Source organism: Parasteatoda tepidariorum, chromosome 3 (genome assembly GCF_982258835.1).
Source record: "Parasteatoda tepidariorum strain Cologne lab strain chromosome 3, Ptep-v5.0, whole genome shotgun sequence".
NCBI lineage: Eukaryota > Metazoa > Arthropoda > Arachnida > Araneae > Theridiidae > Parasteatoda > Parasteatoda tepidariorum.
The window spans coordinates 97549815-97560484 of record NC_141757.1 but is presented as its reverse complement, the minus strand read 5'-3'; positions in this window follow the sequence as shown (position 1 = coordinate 97560484).

The window sequence follows — 10670 nt, the reverse complement described above, 5'->3', positions numbered from 1 at the left end:
TATATAATTCGATATAATGTATTTCAGACATATTTTTCTTTTAGAAAAATTAATTGTAAAAGTTGTTATGTGTTCATCGTGTCCTTGAATTTAATTCGAAAAACGCCGCCCGAATGCGTATTGTGACTGTGACATAGAGTTAGAAAGTGTACATTGTTTAGAGAGAAAGGTAGAGCTGCACAATGAGCTATTGGCGACGGTCTGGGAAACATTTCTTGGGATGATCCGAAGACATGCCATTACAATTTTGATCCTCTGCAGAAGGGATGACTCCTCTGCTTTAGAAGCCCGACAACCTGCGCGTGAAGTCGAGCACTTAGGGTTAGAACAGTTTAATGAGGGCCGATACCACGCACCCTCGGTCCCTACCCGCTTACTGACCGCAGGCAGTGATGCTTGGTAGCTTGGTTTCGGTGGGAGAGCGAGAAATTAAAAGGTAACATTTTGAATAATTTTTGATCGAATCATCAGATTTTTCCATGCTAAGACTTAATGGTCTGTGGGCCTAATCTTAAATATTTTAATTAATTTCTGCTAACGCTATATTAAATTACGAAAATAAGGCACAAAAATGTTCTTTCCATGAATTTATACCTCTTTTTGCGACGGATTCGGATTGCTGACCTTTAAAATAGGAAAGCGGTCAAAAGTTTGGACCCCTTTTGCGTGTTTTACAGTGTCTCGAGAATTTTTGAAGCGAATAGAATTATAAAATTCGTTTAATCAAAGATAATTTCATGTAAATCAAATAGTTTCCGAGTCATCAAATTTCGTATATTTAAAATTTGATTTCACTTAGCTATTTGACCGGTTTCGTCCAAATTTTGTAGTTGGTCATCTGGGGAGAAGACCGGTTCCATGTCTTGACCATCTCCTCTTTTCAGTTGTATAGGAATGTACTATGATATTTTGCCCTTTCTTAATATTTTTCATATTTAAATGTCAAAAACATGTTTTAAAATTCCCCCGATGCTTTCTTTTAGAACTATGTTCAATGTAATTTTCATTTCCATATAGTTTCGAAACTTAAATTTTATTTTTAATCTATTGAAAATCAAGACAGAAACTAACACACTTCCTTCTCCTATGACTCTCCACACGCTAATGGGGATAGCATTCGAAGTATCGCAAAAGGTAGAGAGTTTTGCTCTATGTCACCTGTAGCCCATTTCGATCGCCAATGGTGTAATAATTTGTATACCCTATAATTCAATTTTTTTCGATTATTATTAAATAAAATAATTGTTAAAAAAATCGTCGTAGATAAACGAATGTTATAATTGTGTACAAATGTTTTTCGATTTGCTTTTACAGTTCGCGAGATCTGGCGAAATAAGTAAAAAGTAAGATTAGTATTAAGGGGTCGAAACTTTAGATCGCTCACCTAATCAAACTATTGCCACCTAGATTGCGGATACTTCCTATATTTGGAGGGTCGAAAACCCGAATTTACCGAAAAAATGGTATGTTTATTAAAAGAAAATCTATGTCCGATTTCCTAACTTAAAATATCGTCTGCACTGTTAGAATATAAGTTGAGACTTTCGAACCATTACGTTTGATTTTTGCTTCGTGAAAATCCGGTCGTTAGATCAAAAGTTATTCAGTTTTTCTATTTTAATGTATGTCTGATTTCCTAACTTAAAATATCGTCTGCACTGTTAGAATATAAGTTGAGACTTTCGAACCATTACGTTTGATTTTTGCTTCGTGAAAATCCGATTGTTAGATCAAAAGTTATTCAGGGTATTCAGTTTTTTATTTTGCTCTCTGTGCACTCTTCATTTGCATAAATTACTAGTGCTATCGTTAATTTATAATGATTTTTTGTTCCGTGACAAACGCAATAATGTAATAAGGAGTTAGTGATATTATATTTTTCTTCGTCGTAAATAGTAAATCTCTGCTTTAATTATAAAACTACACAATTTAAATCATATACGTTCTTTAACAAATAATCGGGTAATCTTCAATGAATGGACGATTTGCAACAATGTTTCTCAACCGGCGGTTCATAGTTTTAAATGGCTAACATGAGAAAAAATTTAATCATAAAATCACATACAAATATTAATTGCACTTTAGAACTGGAAATTTTTATGAGAATTCATTATTGTTACATAAATTACAATAATTCTTCTCGATCATGCATTTCATTGACTCTTTTATACGCTTATATTTTTTGATTGAATTATTATTATTATTTTTTTTTTGTGCTTATTCGACATCTTTTGATTTAAATCTTCCATTACAAAGCGCAAAATTTAGCAATTTTTATGTGCATGACATGAAGCAATGCTAAGATGTATAACTTTCGGATCCTGCAAAGGAATAGGTAGGAATATTTTGGCTCCTTCAATTTTATTATTACTACTATTTTTATCTAAAAAATCAAATAGGCTGGAGGAAAACATCAAAATGAATATCTATGCGCACATCTGAAAAAACAATTTCTTTTTGATGACTACTTTTTTATTATAAGCAACGCATCACTATTAAACTTTTTTTTAATAGGTTTCTTTTAAAGTTATGTTTGGAGTCCCTTCTAATTTTATTGGGAAAAAAGAAAATGAATTATCCTATAACAATCTTCTTCAAAGAGCTCTCTTTAATTGACTTCTTGCCCAGAGTTAGTCAAGAAAAGTGAGGAAGGATTTTGGACGTATTCCTAAACTTGCCTGATAAGATAACAGCAAAATCTGATCCATCACAAACTATTCAGACAGAGAACTATTTCTTTGTTCTACCAAATAGGCACTCATACATAATCAGAAGTCTTTTCAAATCAAACGTACATTAAATTAGGAAACAGTTGGTTTATTAAATTAATTTCATGTTCTTTCGTTTGTTGTTATTTTTATTTTGTAAATTTCTTACTGAGATGCTTAACGATTATGTTTTAGTTTTTGTCTTATAACTGTCTTCTTCTCCTACTTGTGATCTACTTCTATGTTTCATGTCTTATGTTTTCGTATCTTGTTCATTATTGTACGTCTCAGAAAGCAAATATTCTATCTAATTCATTGTTTCCTTATTTTTTACTGACTGCAAAATGGTTTAACCATTTTCATTCATATTATAGAAGGGATTCGTAAAGAGAAAAAGTTTGGGAACCACTGATTTTAAGCATACATTTTTTACAACATATACTTCTGATTCTGTGAGTGTGTTAGTAAATAAAAGTCTGTTAAAATAAAGTAAATAAAAATAACTAATTTACAATTTTCGAAATAGTTTGATGCAACTTAATTGCACGCCAGACTTCCACCAGTAAAAATCGAGCTTTTTCGGATAAAGAAAAGTGACCTTTTTGTATTTTTAGATGGCCCCAACAGGTATTCCACGCCTATTTTTTATTTAATGGTAAAGCCTCACTCGTGACCCATCTGTTATATTTCTGACCCCAGTCTCGTTTCTCCACCGGCTGCTCACGTGACCACCTGTTCCCTGACATTCCCTCGTGTTTTCCGCATAATCCCTATACACACAAATTTCCCCTGCTTTCTATGATAACGGTTTGTATTTGAAACGAAAAACAGAGTCATCGAACATCTGCTGCCGCTGTTTTGCGTTTGTTGAACTTGTAACTTTTCTTGTATTCTTTCAAGTGTTTTTGATGGAATTTCCTTTAATTTTCCATTTCACAATGTTACTATCATAAGGAACTACGTATTCCAGAGAAAGTGGTTTCTCTAAGACTGTGATGTTTTTAATTAAAGCTCTGGGTAAATTAACAGATAATCAATCTGAGAAAATAATGGGAATCTCAATAAAATCCTACCCATTTTTCTAAAAATTTAAATCATGCATACCTGTTCAAAAATGTTCTTACTCTATCCCAAATACTGAATTTTATTCTTAAATTTATTAAAATTTTATATTTAGCAAAAGCCTTATCACAAATATTTTCAAGAAACGTGAGGTTCCTTACAGGAAGAAAACGAATTTTTTTGTCAGCTGTATGTCAATTTGCATTTAGGCAGAACTAGAGTAATAAGATTGAAAAATTTAAATTTGAATGTTTACCTTAAACTAAATAAAACTATCAGTTTTAAGTCTATAATTTTTTGTCAGGATTTTTTTTCCTTACTTTCATTGTTTTTGTCATAAAATATAACTACTGAGAAACAATTATTCTGAGAACTACTGCATAACAGAAAAAAATTAAAGTTCCAAGGGAGAAAATATCAGCAAAAATATTTTATTTATTAAAAATGAAATGAAATTTAGGAGCGACTGTAATTTCTTTGAGAATCATTTGTAATGTTGTCTAAAGTAATTAAGCTCAATAATAAAAGCCCTATAAATAAAATATAAATTAATATTGACATTTCATTACCCAATATTTCTATAATATTCTTCAAAATTTTAGCTACAATTTCTCATGTTAAAGGAATAAAGTTTCTTAGTAATACGGTACGGTGTACGCTCTTTAGTACGACCTGCATTACAGTGACGAGGGCTCGAAAAAACTCAGAAATTTTACCCGTCCCCGAGGACAGCTTGTCCAACAATGTACCCATCCTCCTTTAAAACTAACCCGTCGCTTCTAAATAAATAAAAATATAATTTTCTCTTATTTATTACAAACATTTATATAAATTGCACAATGAATTAATAGTTACTAGGATTACGAATACTAGGATTACATTATACAGTAATAAAAGAAATACTAGGTTACTAATAGTAAAACCTAGCATTTCTATTATGAAATAATTTATTTCCTTGATGAAATAATTTAAATAACAAAGGTTAAGTTATCTGTCAATTATGATGTCAATTTATCAGATGGTACTGCGTTTTTTAAATGAATCAAATATGACGTTTGCCTGTTCCACAATCAAGCCAATGATTTACAGAGGTTTCTGCACAGAAATCTGAAAGAGGTTTTCCATTTAGGTAGATGTTCATAAATGCGTTTAACACTTCTTGTCTAAGACCAGTAAGTAATGTTTTTTTTTTTTTTTTTTGGTAAGTTCATTGCTGAAAAGCCCCTTTCAACCGCTGCAGTACTCCCAGATAGAGAAAACATCAATTCCACCATGCACAGTATGTTGCTGTATTTCGAGGTTAGAGGGTTATTTTAGAAGTGAGACGCTAGACTCTTGTAAGATAACAAAAATTGAAAATGTATCACGAACATTAACGGGAAAATGGCCGTCCACGCGGACGCTGGATTTAAGAAATTTGTTGTCCGCGGGGAATTTTTGACCGCCGAGGACGGGCGGTTTTTCGAGCTCGATTCGAAATCGGCTCTTTTCTCATTGAAAAATTCTTGTACTAATAATAAACTATCGATTAAAATCCAAACACTCTTATCTAACACTAATATACAACTTTCATGGATTAAAGCTCGTCAAGACAGACAAGGTAATGAACAAGCAGATGCCCTCGCCAAATTATCCACGACTAATAAACAAAACTATTTCTATCCGTATCCTATTTCTTTTCTCAGGAAACAACTCAAAACTTCAATCAATAAAGGCTGGCAAATATATTGGGATAACATCGACAAAGGCCGAAGACTTTATAACATTATTCCCAAAATAAACTACTTTAAATCCATACCTACAAAGCAAGAAATATGGTTCCTTACTGGACATGGTCCCTTCCCTACATATTTCAAATTCCTAAACATAACTGACACTGATCAATGTACATGCGGCCAACTGGGCACTCCAGAGCATTATCTTACTGAATGTATTTACACTGCCTCTTGGCATACCCGACCGCCAAATCAATCTAACCCAGGGGTCCCCAACATTTTTGTACCTAAGAGCAAATACCAGAATATCGGTCGAATGGCGGGCACCCTTTATTTTTTTCAAGATAAATTTATGGTTGATAGACATAGGTAGTAATACACACTACTTATAATGCACAAAAAATTTAATTTTAAAATTTAATTTAACATAGGAATATAATTAGTATTAATATTCTTGTGTAAAATAAATTATTACTAAATTGCTTTCAAAACAAACGAAGTATAAAAATTATTTATAAAATATATAAAATACAGTTAATGCGATCTTTGGCATTGCATTTCACTGGCCAGCGCTTCATAATTGGGAAAACATGATGAAATTCTTGCTCACAAGCAATCGTCAAGGTGTTCATCGGTAAGTCGGGATCCATATTTTTTGTCGAAAGCAATGATTCACACAATTATGTGGAACCAAAAAACGTTTTTATTTTATATGCTGCTCTTTTTAAGATTGGAATTTATTTCTGTCAACTATATTCCAGAATTTCTCATCTGATATAATAGTTTTGAGGATAATGTCATTCTGAAGATCCAAAATTTCTATCTCCACTTCTTCTCGCCTTACTTGAAGTAATTCTGAAATGTATGTTGCTATTGCGGTTACGTTTATTTGGTTGATAAAAGAATTTACATAAAAGGTGATCAAAAGATTGATGATAATATTAAATTGTTCAAAGCGCTTTTCAAATTGATCTTGAAGCAATTGGAGGTTTATGACAAATGTTGATAAGTCAATTTCACTCTCCCATATCATTTTTTTCATGTTTGGAAAATGCACAAGAGACTTCATTTTCAAATGTGACATCCACAAAGCTAGCTTAGCTCTGAACGAGTTTAAAGCCCCTATCATTCTTGTTATATGTCTGTCCTTTCCCTGCAGCTCCAAGTTTAAATTATTTTGTTTTTCCATTATGTCCGTTATGAAAGACAAATCTGCTAGCCAAAGAGAATCTCTTAGTTCTAAAAACATTTGATTTTTGGTTGCAAGATAATTTTTGGAATAATATTAACACACGTGTTAATATTATTTCTCCATATTAATTATAATTTCTAAAGCTCAATAGATGGCGCTCTGCGCAGTAATGTAAAATCATTAGTTTCAAATCAGTTTCCTCCATGACACTGTACCATTATCATCATCTTTTTGTTATTAAATATATATTATGTTAAAAGGCGTTTGTTATGATTGAAACCCCGAGATCTGAGATCATATCACCGTAGTTAATATTGTTACTTACGTGACTACAGACTCTCCAGATACTTTTCCTCTGACGCCATCCCACATGCTACTTGGAAGACGATTAATAAGTTTACCGTCAGTCAAGTTATCCGGTATTGACTGCATGATTGACAAAAAAATGATAATTAAAAAATTTAAATAGCATGACAGCCTAGTTCGTTATCTTAGGAGGTCATAATTAATAAAAAAAATTAGATTGCTTTATATTGATAATCAAAATAGAACATTGCGGTTGCCATTAAATAACTAAAAAACTAAGGATTGCATCAATAACATTTTCGTATCTGAATGTTATTTAATCATTTATACAGAAATGTGCAAAACTGTTTCATGGAAAAGTTTTTGAGTTAGTAAGAAGAGCGTTTGGCAAAAGTTTCTTCAGTGAGGATGGCAGTAACTTTTTTTAAATATTAACTCCTTACCGAAAGATAATTTCAAACAAAAATTTGTTTAAAAATTATTTTATCAATAGTTTTATTCATGTAATTTTGTATCGTTGGTATGCAAATTTTCTTAAACCCAGTATTTCTTTCAAAGTAAGTCTAAAATTGGAACTTTTGAATAGTTATATCGAGGAATACAAAATTGAGAGTGTAGAACATTTTTATTCATCGAAAACTATTCAACCAAATTTGGTACAATTTCAGAATTTGAATAAAAATATTTTAATGTTTAAAAAGATGCTCATTACAATAAAAATTCGATTGCTCGTTAATGAAACAATAATGAATAATAATAAATAATTAATAAGCATTTTAAATTGCAAGAAGCTAAGTTAGAGTAAAATAGTTTCATAGGAACTTGCACTCGTGTAATTAGTTTTAAAAACTAAGGCCAAAAGTCTTCCTAAACACACCATTTATTCACCATTATGGGATCATATATTCTAAATTGCAGTAACCCCTCAACTCCCACGCATTTTGATTGTCGAAAATACCACATCCACGGTAGAAAAAATCAAAAAAAGGTTTCCTTATTAAAAAAAAAAAAAAAAAAAGAAAGCACGTTTTATTCTGGAGTGTGATTTAATTCATAAATGTATCAACTTATTTGAATCACCTAGATTGCTAATAAAATTACCAAAAAGTTATCTACAATGATAAACAAAAAACTAAACGCTAAACAATAAAATGTTGAAAGTATAGTTAAATTATTAGCTTTTATGATATATGTTTTTGATTCGGATAACAAAAACCTTGCAGTTCTTCTGCTTTTCAAATGTTTAGAAAAACTAAAAAGATAAAAAAAAGAAAAGAAAACTAAAAATACAGATTAGATGTTAGTGTGCTAGGCAGAGTATAGCGTAGCATGTCAATTTCAAAAATGCTTCCCTGCTTTGCAAGATCGTTTCCCCCCACGCCGCGAATGAAGTTAACAAGTTTTAAGCAGAGAAACTTGTTTTACAGATCTACCTTTTCAGTTAATTAATTACAACTGTGGTATTTATACAAATACTTGATCTAGCCTAATTCAGGTGTGGAGATTTCAAATCTGGTGTTCATTTTGCTTCTAAAGCTACAGATTGTTTTTAAAATGATATTTTTAGTCCATTTTTTGCCGAAAAGTACAAGTGTAATAACAGGGGGTTGCATGAAAGCGATAAACTTTTAGGGGAGTTCGGGAACATTAAAATTGCATAGGAACCTATGCCCCGAAATGCTGTATTACATGGCTAGAGGTACTTCCATATTAAGATATTTTATGTAGTACACGAAGAAACAGTTCATAACAGCGAAGTTCTCCAGCTGATCATGTCGACTTTTACGGGCATAGGTTCTAATGAAATTTTAATCCTGATGATGCACCCTTACTTCCCTAGAAGTTTGTCGCAACATTTACATTGTATATAACATTTTTAAACTTGTATATTTTGCCAAAAAAAAAGAAGAAAAAAAAGACTACAAATGTCATCTAAGAAGGAAAAAAAAAGGAAAATTGAAACTTGGAGCGAGGGACAGTTTTTAAATCAGCGATACAAAAGTGTCTAAGATATGTTACAAAATCTTATGCAAACAGAAAAAAAATTCAACAGTGTTATTTTAGTCAATTTATTATTTATTTTCTTAGTAAATTCCTACTTTTTCGAGGTAATTTAGATTTCAAATTAATTGCCGAAGAGTTGCGTTTAATGAAGAATAATTAAATCAAATAGTTACAATTCTATGTTATTCTAAAAATATTTAATTTTTCTTTACTAACATTTTTATGTTGTCCTGCTACAGCTTAGTTTGAATTGCCTGTAATCGACACGAATCAGTCAAGAAAAATTAATGTTTCATGCTTCTGTAATGTTATTTTTAATTTTGCAGTGGTAGTAAATTTTATTTTATGAGTTGAAATTAGTTGCATTTTATATCTTTTAAAGTTGTTGAAAGACAAGATTTAAGAAATGTTTCTGTCACATTTTTATAAAATGTTATTCAACAACTTTTGTCAATTCGTTATACATACTCAAAGTATATTACGCACTGTTTAATATTTTAAATGCTTTGTATGTTGTGCATTAATATATTTAAAAAAATAGAAAAGAGATAGAAAAACAACTTTTGTCAACTCGTTGCCGTATGCAATGGGGGGATATTCGCAATCGAAATTTCAATCACTTTCCGACTAGCTAGCGTACTTCAATTACTACTGAATCTTCATAAATGATTGAAGAAGTTTCAATCATTTCTTGACTGCTAAAATCTGAAGAAATAGTTAATTGAAAATTTCATGTCTATAGTTAATTGAAAATTTCAATTAAGTATAGAGTGCTCAAGTCTTATTTGAAGTTTTGTGCCAAATGAGAATACAAATTTCAAAGGCTCCATGGTCACTACAAGGCTAAAAGCAGGATTTTTATTCTCCATGTCTGGACTTTTAGAAATAAAATTCAGCGACGCTGACAAAAGGACGAAAATAACGAAACATACAACTCCAATATCACAAACGTGCAATTAGAAAAAACATGATTTTGTTTGAAGAGGCTATAGATTGCTTCGGATGTACCTTAAAATGCGGTTTAATAAATGAATATGGTTTTTTAAATTAAGTTTTCTATTTTCCAATTGCACTAAATCACATTCTCTTACGTGGCTCCCAAATTTTGGCTCTATTTCTTTTCCGCAGGTGGCAACGTTTGCTTTGTTTTGTTTACGTTACTATTTCTCTTACACGGCGACAAAAAAAAGCCTCATTACAACTCCCCGAATGGCAACGCTAGAATATCGCCCAATGATTGCCGCTAAAAAGTCACATGCCAAATCTAGTTGAGGTGGCTCAACATATAGCGCTTTTAAGAACGGAAACTGAAATAACCAGAGAGCATCAGCTGCGGCAATCTCATACTATTAAGCTAGACAAAAGTGAGTAGTCTTTGTCGATAGATCTTTATTTTAGTATTTTGTCTAAAGCACTTTTTTTCACGAATTTATGTATTACGAATTTATTTGACGATTTTTGATTTATATCACGAATTATACTATAGCACATTTCTAATAGGTTTAACGAATAACATGTCATTTATTTGAATTCAAATTCATTTTAATGACTTAGTATTTACTAAAAAGAAGTAATTAAAAAAAAAAGTTTTTGTATGGATTTGAATGATTGTTTTAAATTCTTAGAATTTTGCGCATTTGCAATGTACCTAAGTTAGTAGCGAGCTTGGTTTGCAAAGCAAAC